Here is an 11,832-nt window from a genome sequence, read left to right as displayed (position 1 = left end):
CATGGCCACATAGTCATTTGGCTTGATAGCAAAGAGATGAGGATGAAATTGGGGTTCTAAGAACTAGGACGATGGGGGAGTGGACAGTGGGAATTTCTGCTGCATATAACTATATCCTCTTCACATGTAAAGCACTTGCATTAGAGACTGCTATTGGAGGACAATTTTCTTTTTGAAAGCAATCATATCATATAACCCTAGAAACAAAAAAAAAATGAAGAACATTGGCCTATTCATTATGATGATATATAGAATTACATCTTGGCTAGAGATTATTTGAAATCCTATAAAATGTACTAATTATATATTGAATCATCAAGCTTATAAAAAACCTTGACACTATAAAGATAACCATAGAATTAAAATAAGATTCTCACTAAGCTATGTGGAGATACTTTTCATTATTGGAATTTATTTTGTTAAAAAAAATAGCAAAAAAAATCTATGAGAGAAAATTATATTTATCCATCTAGAAGTTTTAAAACTCAAATCACTGGAGTTTTTTATGACAGCATTAAGAATCATGTCATAGAAGAATTCAACTTTATGTCTTTGGAAACAGGGTGACCACTCTCTCTCCAGTGGCCCCCACACTCCAAGAACCCACAAAATAAAAGTTTGTACCTTGAATTCTGAATCCGGTTGCTATGACAATGGTTACAACAGGACTCCATTTCATTGGGTCATGCTGTTCCATTTGTTTTTTAAAGGGAAGTGTGTATTTTAGCTCCAGGGAGACAGCGATGATGGATAGAGTCTCAGACTAGAGGTCAGAAGACTGGTTTCTATTCTCAGCTTCCAGCATTGATTTGTGTGGCCACAGGCTAGTTACTTACAGTCTTTGGTTTTATATCCACTTTCAACAAAGCTTAGCTACTTCCATTCGATGGTAGGTATTGGAGAATTCACTACGAAGCCCTCCAGGTCCTCACATTCTGAACGTTGTCCATCCCCTTCTTCCTCTGTTGATGACTCCTGTACATCACACATAATCAGGTGTAGACCGTGTAGCCAGTGCATTTGGAATGTTCTTTCCTGCCATGCCTTTCACGGTCCAGGCATCTGAGGAATTGCAGACTCAGCAGCTTCAGAACGTCAAGGAATTGTTTGGATTCAGATATACTCAAATTTTAAGAAACTCATTTATTAAAATTTGCAGCCAAAGCCAAGTGAGGCAGATTTCTCTGGACACTTTGTGTGAATTAGACAAGACTGAGAGAGTTGAGCCAGAGCTCTGGCAAGTTTGATTCCAGATCTCAGATCTGGGTGGAGGTGTGAAGGAGGAACTCCTGGGATTACCCCTGCTGGCACAGAGTGGGCAACTTTGCCTGCCACACAATTGTGCCACCTGACTTGTTTCTTCTCTTTCAGAATGGACCTCCTGCACGGTTAAACATACAATGGGATGGATTGCCAATTGCTCTGCTGTCGTGAAGGTAGGAGATTAAACTACTCACGTCAAAATGAACCAGCGTGCTAAGAATATTTTAGTTCTCCCAGAAATCTTGAGACTGTCTATATATCCATGATTGGAAAACCAATCCTTTAAAATATTTTAGAAGTTCTAAAATAATAATAATAATAATAAAATAAAATATTTTAAAAGTTCTGTAAAAAATGGGAATATATGGAAAGCCAGCATGAAAACCAATCTGCTGAGAACCTACAGCTGCTTGTAAAATAGACGTACATTGTGTACAGGGTTAATGGGATCTACGTCCTGAGGACTCTTGTATTTGAGACCAGAATCAACTTTACTGTACATCAGTTTTAGAGCTGGACAGACCTAGAAGAAATCTTAACCTCACTGTTTACTATTTGCATGATTGTCAGCAAGAAGAAAAGAAGGAAGGAAGGGAGGGAGGGAGAAAGGAAGGAAGAAAGGGGAAAGAAAGAAAAAAAAGAAAGAAAGGAACGAAGGAAGGAAAGACTTCTCTGAGCTTGTTTCCTCAACTGTAAAATGGAAGTAATGTCAGCCTTCCAGGGTTGTGAGGGTTAAGGACTTTAGTGGATGGGAAAGCACCAAGGCGTGAGCATTGTACATTCTCCAAATGGGGATTTCCTTAGTGCTCCAAAGTTGATTCAGCAAAAGCAGGAGGCACATTCTAGGCAGGTGGCACAATTTTATGCTCTGACCTGAACAACTTTGACTCCCTCCTTCCAATTTCTGTAAATATATATGTAGTAAAATAAAAGCCCCAGTTCTATAATCAGTGCAAAACTTCATCAAGCCCAGGCTGAGCCCAGACTTGGTCTCGCTCTTCATTTTTTCTTTCTGCTTCCTTGGAGGAACATCTTTATCTCATTGACATTGAAAGAAAATGTAAAGCGACATGGCTGGTGCTGAGGACACAGGACTCTGTGAGAGAGGGAGAAAAAATTACAGATGTGCCAGTGGCTTAGTTCTGCTACCCCAATAAAATAGTGTAAACAACCCCTCCATTCTGGGAGCTTCAAGCCAGCAGGCCAGTTTCACAGGCACCCCTGGTCTTTCTTGTCCTCCCAGCAACCTGCAGCTTCTAACCTCGCTCACTCACAGATGTCAGCGTCAGATCTAAGGAAGCTGGAAGCTGAGCTGTCCTGATGACCATGGGAGCCCTTAGCTGCTTTCTTTCCCCAGCCCCCAACATGCTGGAGGAGCTCAAAGAGTTTACAAACCTGGTTCTGAGAGTCACATGATTCAGTTTAAGGAGAAGAGCCCCTTGACATCTGCTCCAAGAACAGGGGTTGGTTGCAGATATTGTTCTTCCCAGATCTAGTAACCATGTTTTCTATATTTTTTAGCTACACATCACAACCTTCTTCTAAAAATGACATTAATTTTGCTGGGGAAAATATACAAATCCATGGCAATTATATAATGAAGCAGCTGGAAAGAGGGCACACGCCTCTGCTGATCTTCTACCCACTTTCATCCTCCTGCCTTCGCACAGCTCAGCTCAGAACAAGGCACATATGTCAGAGGCTGCGGAAGGAACCGGAGCCTTCTTTTGCCAAAATTCCTTTTAGAATATTGGCAGAGATCTCAAATGTCAGTGTGTAGGGGAGCGACAGGGAGAGATTTGTGGATGCGTGTGTGAGAAAGAGAATATATATGTTAGACGAAGAACCAGTCCATATGCTCCTTTGAAGCCTGTTTCCAGGGTGGGCAGTGACCCTTGGACTTCCAAGGTGGCCCCGCTCGCCCTCCCTATTTGAATGCTGTCTGTTGAGAATTCCTTCTGGGGTCAACCAACCAACCTCAAGCCCACTTCTCCTAGAAGCCTTTGCAACTCCCATGCTCAGCTATTTGGATAGCTGTCTCTCTACGTGTTCTCAATTTCCCTTGCAAACTGCCGACCCACACATCTTTCTCTTCACCAGACATGTGAAGAATGCCAACAAATCTTCCAAATTTGTGCCTAACTAGTTCCCTTAGACCACTAGCCCCCCAATGGGTTGCATATCCATGTGAAAGGGATCTTTACAATTGTTCTTTCCTGGCCAGAGGTGGGGTGGGGGATAAAATATGCAAGGTTTCCCTAGTCTGTAAGAACGAATTGTCATTCCTCCTGAAAAAGGTACAAGGATCAAAGACAGAAGAATAGGAGGGAATAGAACATCTACATCCATAAGGAGAAAGCCGTTCCATCTACCTGAAACTAAAGAATTGCAAATTAATACAATATTACGGTGGGGGGAAGTGCTCTGGAGAAAGGCAGATGGTGCCTCTCTGATGCTTACTATCAGGGCAGCTGTGGATGAGTCAGGGAACTGTCTAGAACCTTGGTTTCCTAACATGGAAAATGGGGAACAGAAAACCAAACATGCAGATCTGTTGAAAGAATCACTAACGTATTACCCTGCACATAGTAGCCTAAGTGGTGAAGGGTGCATTTGGTGTAATTATTTTTAAGCATTAGAACTAAAAGTGGACAAAATCAGGTGAAACAAGTAAAATAATAATTATACTAATAAATTAATAATAATAATAATAATAGTGTCAGGGGATGTGTAATCTTTTGAGGGCATTTTGACTATGCTAACAGTTCCCAAAATAGGATCCCTGTCATTTGAATCAGTGCATCTTTTCCTGTGAATTTGTGTTAAGAAAATAATTTAAAAATGCAATATGTATCATGATTATAAAATTATGACAATGCAGTGCATGGTTAGATGAATTAATCAATGCATCAGAATATAAAGTCTAGACACAGACCCACACTTCTGCAGTCACCTGGTATGTGACCAAAAGTGACATTGCCAGGCAGGAGGAAAAGATGACCTTTTTGATTGTTGGCACTGAGCCAACTGGATATCCATATGGAAAAAATGATTCTTCAGCCTCACGTCCCACTAAACACAAAAATCAATTACAGATGGAGTACAGATATAAATGTGAATAATAAAAATAATAAATCTTTCAGAAGACACTGTAGCAAAACATATTCATGACTGTGGAGTAGACTTAGCTTTTTAATACACGTAGTATGCTAATCATAAAATGATACGTTGGAATACATTAAAATTAGCAAAGTTTGTATATCAAGATACCATTAACAGGTTGCAAGGAAAACCCATGGGATGACAGAAAATATTATAAAACATATATCGGAAAAAGGACTTGTATCCAGAATATATAAAGAACTTCTACGAATCATCATTCTGCCAATCATCTTTGGCGGACAAGCCAAAGGGCAAATGGGCAAAAGACTTGAGCAGGCACTTTAAAAGGATACTCCCAGTGGCAAATAAACACATGAAAAGATACTTAAGAAATAACAGGGAAATGTGCATGAAAATCACCATAAGGTATCACCCAAATGGTGATTCAGGATCTCAAATCTCAAATTCGTGAGGACAAAAACAGCAAGGGTTAGAAAGGATGTGGAACAAGCAAGTGGTAAATACCACTGATGGAACCATAAATCCTTTGGAAAGTGGCTTGGCATTAATATTCCAACTGGTGCCACATACCCTGTGATCGAGCAACTCTACTGCAAGGCCTCGCACCCCATACAGCTGGACTTGTATGTTCATCATTAGACATGTACAAAAATGTTCATAGCAGCACTACTCCAATGGCCCTGAGTAGAAACTACTCCAACGGCATCAATAGTGGAATGGATAAATAAATTGCAGTATATGTGTGCACATGCCATGCTAGGAAGCCTTGTGATGAACATCTATGTGCACGTGAATGTCACAAAGACAACATGGAGAAAAAGAAGTAGACACAGCAGGTAGAGGTCATCTGCTTTAAAAGTCAGGAAAGATGGGCAGACCGGGTGGCTCAGTGATTTAGCGCTGCCTTCAGCCCAGGGTGTGATCCTGGGGACCCGGGATCGAGTCCCAAGTCGGGATCCCTGCATGGAGCCTGCTTCTCCCTCTGCCTGTGTCTCTGCCTTGCTCTTTCTCTGTGTCTCTCTTGAATAAATAAGTAAAATCTTAAAAAAAAAAAAAAAAAAAGGAAAGAAACTAGTCTTAATTAGGGGAAGGAGACCTGAAAGGATCCTCTGGTCCTGGTAATAGTGAGTTTCTTCTAAGTATTGCTTATATGGTGTGTTCACTTTGCAAAAAATTCACTGATCTATATCCTTATGATCTGTGTGCATTTCTGGGTGTGTGTTGTGCCTCAGCAAAAAGTTTAGCCCCCCACTGAAGTATGTGTGAAAACATATGTGCATATATACACACCCAATTTCATTAGTACCAGACTTGGGAAATAGTCCTAATGTCCCTTGATGGCTAATTTTATATGTCAACTTGGCTGATCACAGGGTGCTCAGCTATTTGGTTAAACGTCATTTCTGGGTATTTCTGTGAGGGTGTTTCTGCATTAGATTAGCATTTAATTTGGTAGATGTGAGTGGGCATCATCCAATCCATTGAGGGCCTAAATAGAACAACAAGGCAAATGAAGAGAGAATTCTCTCTGCCGGATGTTTTGGCTGGGATACAGTTTTCTGCCCCTCAGACTGGGACATATATTGTCAGCACTCTTGGTTCTCTGGCCTTCAGACTTTGACTGGCTTTCCTGAGTCACCAGCTTGCAGACAACAGACTTCTGAGCCTCCACAATCACATGAGCTAATTCCTTATAATAAATCTGTATTTTTATCTATATCATTTTTATCAACTATTGGCTCTGTTTCTCTGGAGAGCCCTGACTAATACATTCCCACATTAAATTTTCATGAGTTCTAGAATAGCAATCCTGCCCTAAAACTTCTTGCAGCCATTCTGGCTGCTACCCCACATAAGACTTCCTTTTGGATGCCCTCCTCCCTGCCCTATTTTATACTTGCAATTTCTTTATTGTCTCGTCAAACAAGAGATCTATCAAGCCATATCTGTGCTGCTGTTGGGTGGAAGATTGCCATCTGAGCTGATCCCAGATGCTCCAGCTCCTCATTCAATTAACTCAGTAGGTCAAATAGATACTGATACCAACTGAACTTGAAAGTTGCTGACGGTCATTACTCTTCCAGGGAATCCAAAGAGACAAACTCACCAATATTTCCAGTTGTGATTGGTGAGGTAGCAGGATGGATTGGGTAATGCTACAGAAACAACCTGAAAAATCTCATTTGGCTAACTGTTAGCCACTCATCTCAGTGGCTAACTGATGAAGTTTATTTCTTGTTCACACTGCCTATTACAGACTCTGCTCATTTTAATTACTCATGAACCCAAGCTTCCAGGGGTTCTCTCCCTCCATCATCACAGATGAGGGAAAAGGGAACAGATGCTGACTCTTAAAGCTTCCCTCCAGAACACTCATATTTCATTGGCAAAGAGGCAAGTCATATGGGTCTCCTCAAGGATGGTCTGTCCTCCACGAGAGGCCCACTGAATGAGTGTGTTGCAGTCTTCTACAGGGAGAAGTAGGAGGAAGGGAGGGAGGCACTACAGAGGGAACATCAGATGTTGACAGTAATCATGTACATGTTTTCCCCAGGTGTCCTTTTGAGATAGGAACACGTTCAGTAGTGAGGGGCAGGATGTACACCCAGTCAGCCAGGTCAGTGGACCCAACCCTGGTCCTCAGTGGGTGACTGTTGTCACACTGGCTGATAGTCCATCCAGATAAATGTATTTGAATTAACTCCACAAGCTCAAAAGGGCTTGTGGATGTTCAACAGTAACTTAGTTCAACATGTAACTTGTCCAGTTGGAGTCCCTTAAGGAATACATAAAGATGAATTACCTAATCAAAACATTGGGAAATAATCTCTTTATGGAGATGTGAGGGGTTCTGTATTTATTAGCTTCAAGGTAAAAAACAGCAGCCATTAAGTAGGTGACTTGATAATATGTTAATAGTTTTCCTTGTTCTTCCTAGAAAGAAGACAAAAAGAAATTATTTCTTTAACAGCAGAGTCACCTTAGGTTTCACATTAGAAAGGGCTGACTTCGCATTTCATTGTCTAAGGAGATTGTGAGATGTTGAGATCCTGGTCAATGGAGCATCTTCGAATTAATCTCAGGATTCTCTCCAGCCCCACCACCAGCCAAACTTGGGAACATTGAGTGAGGCCTTGCTCGTTATGTAACAGTCCATCTCTTCTTTATAGGAGGAGCCCACTGAGCATATGCATGTTCCCTGCAGATCTATAAAGTTTAAAGAAAACAAAATAAAAATCAATTTTATTCTGCAGATGGTGGCTCACTGTAAGCTGTTAATTTTATCGGGTGAATTATTTTATCATAAAAGTAAGTTTTCGCATTTTCTAGAAACTCTTATTTTGCCTGGGGATCTGATAGAGCTGCTTCTCAATACTCACCCTTCTCAGCTTGCAAAGGGAGAAAAATTATTGTAAATGGCTTTGCTTCTTCTCAAACGGAGTTCCTCACTGTGAAGCTGAGCCTCTAATGAAGGGAAAGGAGGTTGGCTCGAAACTCCAGGTGCAGAGCGGCTTCTGATAAGATTAAAAGGATGTTTTCCCGTAGCAGATACCATTCGCCCTGAACTACTGTTTCCTAAACAAAGTGATTATATGCCAAATGGTGCAATTTATCTCTTGGGTGCTCAGTTGCTTGCTTCTGAGTTTCTGATACAAATGATTAGCTCTGGATTTTTACTGGTAACTTTTGTCTCTTTGTTTTCATCCCAATTTCAATACTCTTGCATCAGAAGACCTCAGAAGCTCTGGTTCTGCTAAGGAATTAGTTTCCATTGTGAACTCATTGCAGTTATTATTAAATCATACAGAAATGTTTAGGATCCAACTGTTTCAAAACTTGGCGAAATTTTACTTTTTCCTCCCATTGATCTAAAACCAAGGTATTATTATATTGATGCCTAATATTGCTGCAGCTTGTCTCATAATAAAATTGACCAACTCTACTTTTTTATTGTGGGAAAATAAAGATAATATACAGCTAATCATTTTAACCCTTTTTAAGTATGCAATTTGCCACAGTGTGCCAATCAGGACCTCTATTTAGTTCCAGAATTTTACTGACTAAAATTGGACGCTTCTAAGAGTTCAAAGAAATCTTGCTTCCCAGGGAAAATGAATGTCTGTTGCCAAATGATTTTATCAAATGATTTTTTTTTAATCAAAATAATTACTGGAGCATGGGGACAGGAAATCATAGGGATTTTCCTTTGGAAATCCCATTCACCACCCACATTCCAGTGTATACTCCTTCAAGAATGTCTCTGGGGCAACGCCATCCTATTGGCCAAGGAACTGCCACGTTGGCCCCAGGCCAGCTCCAGGGGGACAGCCCAGAGTGCTCTGTCCTGGGCACAGAGTTAGAGCTAAAGGACGAACCACCATTAATGAACTGTTGGGTGGCTCCCTGTCCAGTGCACCCCCCACCACCCCATCTGTCACAGGGACCCAGTGGTATGGCCTGGCATCCCCTCTGCTGCAGTGCAGGGAAGCTTGACATTTTGATAAGAGCAGTTGCAAAAGTAAGAACTGAGTTTCATTCCTTTATTTAACCTGAAGGTTTTCCTAATATCCCGCCAAATAGTGCCAAGAGCTCTGCTTTCTGACACTTGACTGGACTCAGAAGACATCTGGATTTGATTTCAGAGGAAAAAAGACCAAGACAATGAAATGAGTGTTTTTCCAAATGTAACCTTTAGGTTCCTGGAATGATTCCATCCTGGCCCCCATCCCCCACTCCCTGCAACCCCCCTAATCCAATCACAAACCCATCTGGTTGTTTTCGAATGTAAAGGAATATTTTACATCTCTACCAAAAAGTTAGACTTCGGTAGTGTTCCAAGCTACAACTTTAAACCCTCCATCATCCTTATGAGTATGAAAGCTAAAGTAACTTATGGTAAATTAATCCTTATTAGAATATAAACTCCAGAACTTTCTGGCAAAAATGCACCACATTTCGCAGTGATGAAAGCAGCATTTCTAGTTTCCCACCGCACAAGACTGTGAGCCTTACCGATGTACCCCAGATCCTCAAGCACCATCCAGTGAAGAATAGACACCTGTCCATATCTGCTGGATGAATAATACTGATACTTAATAAATCAGAATACCAATACCAGTTTTCCCAGAACTTCTCTGTGGAAGTCAATGTGGTAGTTGTTAATAACAACATGCTCTAATTTACTTCAAAGACTGTGGGGGTGGGGGTGGGGAGCCGGGGTACCTCAGGTCCAGTTCCTATTAGCATCTATGTCTTGTCTTATGCTCATTCTCCCCTTTTCATGGAACTCCTCCCCTCACCACTACTGGCTTCTCTATGCTTAGCTTCTGCTTTTTTTCCCTCTCACCATTTCTCTGAGCCTTTCTCCAGACTGAATGCTTGTGTCCCTCCAGAAGTCATACGTTAAACCTAACCCCCGACACAATGGTGTTAGCAGGTGGAGCCTTCTGGGAGGTGACTTAGGTCATGAGGGTGGAGCCCTCATGAATGAGGTTAGTGCCCTTATAGAAGTGACCCCAGACAGCAACCTTGTCCCATCTGCCATGTGAGGACACAGCAAGAAGACGGCCATCCGTGAACCAGCAATTGGGTTCTCATCAGACAGGGAATCTGCCAACAACTTGACCTTGGGCTTCCAGTCTCCAGAACTGAGAAGTGAATATCTGTTGTTAGAGCCACCCAGGGCATGGTATTTTGTTACAGCAGCTGGAACAGACAGAGACATGCTTTTTTTTTCTCCATTTAACCCCACCTTGATCCCTTTGAACTTTCTCTTTCTCTTCCTCTTCCTCTCATTTTACATTTTGCTTCTCCTCTGTGCACCTTCCCCCTTCTTTAGCAAATACATGTATTTTAAGGGGTATTCTGATTTATTAAGTATCAGTGTCCCAGTCCTTAATTTTTCTCATGGAGCATTGAAATCTTATGAGCCTTTGTAATGCAACAAATAAAGGCTATTTTTTACTTGTTTCTGGCAAAAAAAAGAATAAACGTTCTCCGTGATGACAAGTGGCCTCTTGAGAAGGCAAGGAGCACATGGCAAGCTCTCCTGGACACCCCACTGCTTCTGCACCCCTGAATGGCCTGGCAGTTTCTCTCCCTCACCTGAGCAGCAGCATCCAGAAGGTTGGCCTATTCCCAAGTAATGGGAATAAGTTATCCTACTGCCCATAGCTCCTACTTTATGAAGAAAAAATGAAGGATCCTCAAGTGGTGTCCAGCTTTGTGTAGGGAACTAGGTAGGTGCCTTGTGAGGAATGAATACTCTTATCAAGTGTCTGCTTTTCCAATCCTAGTTTTCTGTTCAGTGATTATTGATACAACATACATTAAATTGAGGGTACCAGTGTGTTCAGCAAAGTGCATTCCTGGATTGCCAGATGAAGAGAAACCATAAGATTTATTTTTTAAATTAATAAAAACAGGGTGAGACATACTCCTGGTGTTTTGTATGGGACAATCAATACTTATCTTCCTCCTTAATTTGAGTGACAAAATTAATCAACAATGTCATCACGACTCTGTCATATTGTCTGTCCTGTTCTAAGTCCATGTAAAGAAAAATTGAACGATGATGGAGAACCAGAAAAGAATAGGAGACAGTCCATTGTTCCTACTTTCAAACATTCAAGTTTTCTAGTTCACCGGGTAAGTTAATTGAAGCAAATTCTTAGATAATATGAGAAAAATCGTTTTCTGCTAACATCACAGACATGTGTACTGTTTCTTTTTAAAATTTGAAAAATAAAATAAAATTTGTAGAAGCAGCAATTGTTAACTTGTTTCCTTGGTCAACAGATTAATTTGCCTCCCTCGTGTCTCTGCTGTTTTCCCATTCACTCAGCTCATCCATTCGTTGGCACAGTGCTTTTCCCCTCCTGGATGCTCAAGAAATATGATTTGATGATAAACCTACCTATAATTTCCAGATGCCTTGCTTCCCCTCCTGTTGCTTCCTCAGCTCTTGCCAGGGAAGGTAAGCTAGCATGTTGTTAGGCAAGGGCTCTTCTTTAGTAAGTGCAGGTGGAGGAGGGAAGGTTGAATAGCAAGAGAACAAAGGGGAAGAAAATAGCATACTTTGCCATTTCTACAACCTTTACTAAAAATTTTCTTTTGAAGCTATACATGTATTTCTTTCAAATAGAAAGCTTTGTTGAGTAAAAACATTCTTAAAATTGCCATTAAGTGCGCCATTTTGTTCAAGATGAACCTATTAAACATTTTCTTTATTTTAATGAAGGCCAGTACACAGCAATTGGAAAGATTTGTCCAAATGCTAAAAATTAGCTCTCAGCATAGCACGAACTAGCAAGCCGAAGAATAGATGTCTATGTACTAAGCCCCAAAGAGCTCATTTTTGTTTTGTTTTGATGCTAAGAAAAGGCAGGTGGTTCAAACCCAGGACAGTCCCTTTGTCTCCTCAGCATAAGCCTATTCAGCGCAGCA

General features: G+C 41.0%; 1 long non-coding RNA gene across 1 annotated transcript; it reads left to right on the top strand.

Annotated features, from left to right (window-relative positions):
• Positions 1-692: 692 nt before the first annotated feature.
• Positions 693-9,499, top strand: LOC125754307 (uncharacterized). The gene is made up of 3 exons (XR_007408213.1): positions 693-889; positions 1,372-1,436; positions 7,325-9,499. It is a non-coding gene; the product is annotated as an uncharacterized LOC125754307 (long non-coding RNA).
• Positions 9,500-11,832: the final 2,333 nt, after the last annotated feature.

This window comes from Canis lupus, chromosome 34 (assembly GCF_003254725.2).
Source record: "Canis lupus dingo isolate Sandy chromosome 34, ASM325472v2, whole genome shotgun sequence".
Lineage (NCBI taxonomy): Eukaryota > Metazoa > Chordata > Mammalia > Carnivora > Canidae > Canis > Canis lupus.
This window is presented reverse-complemented; position numbering and strand designations above follow the sequence as displayed.